Source organism: Hyla sarda, chromosome 11, assembly GCF_029499605.1.
Source record: "Hyla sarda isolate aHylSar1 chromosome 11, aHylSar1.hap1, whole genome shotgun sequence".
NCBI classification, from domain to species: domain Eukaryota; kingdom Metazoa; phylum Chordata; class Amphibia; order Anura; family Hylidae; genus Hyla; species Hyla sarda.
In genome coordinates this window covers 92,222,721-92,225,931 of record NC_079199.1, presented here as the reverse complement: position 1 = coordinate 92,225,931, position 3,211 = coordinate 92,222,721, and positions in this window count along the sequence as shown.

The window sequence follows — 3,211 nt, the reverse complement described above, 5'->3', positions numbered from 1 at the left end:
AGTCTGCCAAATTTCTAAGTAGTCTTTATTTAAAGGGGTTATCCAGGAAAAAACTTTATTTTTTATATATATCAACTGGCTCCAGATTTGTAAATTACTTCTATTAAAAAATCTTAATCCTTTCAGTACTTATGACAATTCTGAAGTTAAGGTTGTTCTTTTCTGTCTAAATCCTCTCTGATGACACCTGTCTCGGGAACCGCCCAGTTTAGAAGCAAATCCCCATAGCAAACCTCTTCTAAACTGGGCGTTTCCCGAGACACGTGTCATCAGAGAGCACTCAGACAGAAAAGAAAAACCTTAAAGGGGTACTCCGGCCTTTCCTTTTTTTGGGCTTTATGGTTGGTTTGTGTCTGGTTTATGGTATTGCGGCTTTGCTGTTTTTGCTGGGCGTTTAATTTTATGTGTACACTTACTTTATTATGGTGGCGGAAGTGCTGTAGTCCCGGTAGTTTGGCGGGGGTGGCGACCACGTTGTTCTTGTCATCCCATGGCCATGTTGCGTTCGTGACCTGTTTTTTGTTCGCCTCCGAGTCGGCTTCGTGACGCGCCCATCTCATGAATATTCATTGTGTGTTTGTGCGTGACTCCACCCAGGGTATTGGCCTTCCGCGTTTAGAGCTTTGGATTGGTTGAAGTGTTGTCCAATCCCTGTTTTAGTTGCTGCCACGCGATTTTTGATTGTTTCTATCCTGTCTTTTCGGATTGGCTGGCAGTGTGTGGTTTGGTTGCATTACAATTTTTTTTCTAACATCTGGTTGGCGCATGCGCATTTTCCCCTGTGAAGCTGCCGGGGATGTCAAGTGTTTGCCATCATCTGTCCTTTTCCGGGTGCCGTCAGGTGTTTTGCCAGATGTGCGGATTGTCTGTTATTAGTGGTTTTTTTTGGGGGGGGTGTGTGCTTTATGCAGGTGTTCTATATTGTCCGTGATTTCCTTTGCCCCTATATATGTCCGGATCTCCGGCAATAAACTCTTTTGCCTCTGCTATACTGGCTGGTATTACTCTTTCTTTTCGACGTTTGCGGGCTTGTGTTGGTATTTTATGTTACTTGTAAAGGTAGGTTTTTCATGAATTTTCTGCTTTGGGGAGGTTCATTTTTTATCGTCTGGTTTGGATTTAATGGTTTTGCATATTTAGGGGTGGTTTGCATATTTATGGGGGGGGGGGGTTGCGCGCATTTTTTAAATTTCGGTTTGCCTGGCAGGGGGGCTCCAGCTGGTTCATGACTACATGACAGAAAATAAATATCGTATTTTTCGCCGTATAAGATGCTCCGGCATATAAGACGCACCCAATTTTAAAGGAGGTAAATCTAGAAAAAAGATTCTGAACCAAATACAATGTTAAAGTATAGGACAGTGATCTTCAACCTGCGAACCTCCAGATCTTGCAAAACTACAACTCCCAGCATGCCCGGACAGCCATTGGCAGGTTGAAGACCACTGGTATTGGAGGTTATACTCACGTGTCCCCGCCGCTCTAACCCGTCACCGCTCGTCACCGCTGCCCTGGATGTCGCCCTCCATCGCTGTCGCCGCATCCCCAGGGTGTCCCCGTCGCTCCGGAACGTCTCTGCTGCCCGGGATCCTCGCTTTCCGTCGCTGCCATCACATCGCTACGCACACCGCTCCTATTGGATGACGGGACGGCGTGCGCGATGACGTGATGATGACGAAGGAGAGCGCCGGCTATGCATGGGATCCCAATACGGAGCAGACACCGAGGAGGCAGGTAAGGTCCCTTCCTGTGTCCTGTAAGCTGTTCGGGATGCCGCGATTTAACCGCGGGAGTCCTGAACAGCCCGATTGAGCAGCCGGGTTAGTTTCACTTTCGCTTCAGACGCAGCGGTCAGCTTTGATCACCGCGTCTGAAGGGTTACTACAGGGCATCACCACGATCGGTGATGTCCTGTATTAGTCGCGGGTCCCGGGCGTTGATGGCCGCAGGAACCGCCACGATAGGACAGGGTTTGTCTGCATGAGAGGAATAAGCCACGCCCCCTCATCTCATCCAGCTGAGTACACAGCTCCTCACCAAACAAAGAACGGAAATAGAGTAGGCTAAACAACAAGAATAGAAATGAAACAAAACAAATAGGGTAAGTAAAAAATGGAAAAACACGTTGACCACCAGAATACCCCTTTAAGGGAACTGGATATGATTATAGCAACGTGTGATGTCAAAGCACTGTACACGTCTATTCAACCTCGAGTTCTTTGGATCTGGATTGATGTGACTTTTTGATAATAGCCCTTTGTTTAAGGAAGCCAACTACTTGCAGCTCCAAGGCATGGCTTGTGTGCCCGCATATGCCAATCTGTTCTTGGGGCTGTGGGAGAGGGACACTTTTATTTCGGACCCCATCCCTGGCATAGAGAAGAAACAATATTGGTGGAGATATATAGAGCATATACTCCTAGTCTGGCAGGGACCAGTTGATGAACTTGAGAATTTGATTATGAGACTGAACCACAATGACTTAAATATAAAATTAACATCAAGCATAGGGGCCCTACATACTGAATTCTTGGATGTGAAAATCTCAAGGGATAATGATGGTTTTTTATCTACAGATCTCTTCCACAAAAGCACCTCTGCGAATGCAATACTCCATGCAAGATCCAGACATCCGCACCATCTGGTCAACAATATTCCAACAGGACAATACTTAAAGGGGTTCTCCACCAAAAGGGGATTTTAGTACGTACCTGGCAGACAGTAATGGACATGCTTAGGAAGGATCTGCGCTGGTCTTGGGGCTAAATGGCTATGTCATGAGATTACCATAACACTGTGGCTAGCTTTTTGTGAGCTTGTATTTCCTGTTTGACTTTTCTTTTTTTCACTACAAATCCCACAATTCCATTTTCCTCCCTCCCACACATCAACCACCCCACCCATTGAAACATAAATGAGCTGCAGACCTGTGGTTTTCAATCAGGGTGCCTACAGCTATTGCATTAGTTGCAGATTGATCTCGCTCCCACAAAGCGATCCCTCCACCCATTGAAGCAGACAGGCGCCCTCCGATCAACTGACTAGAGAGTCAGGTGTCGGCCGCATTGCAAGCTGGGAAAAATCTGAGACAACAGTCATTTTGTATGCTGTTAAAAATAAATATTGGGATGAAAATCCCAGAATTGTGAGAAAACTGTCACACACAGATACAGACACTATATCATGAACTACACTAACTTTACAGCCCCTG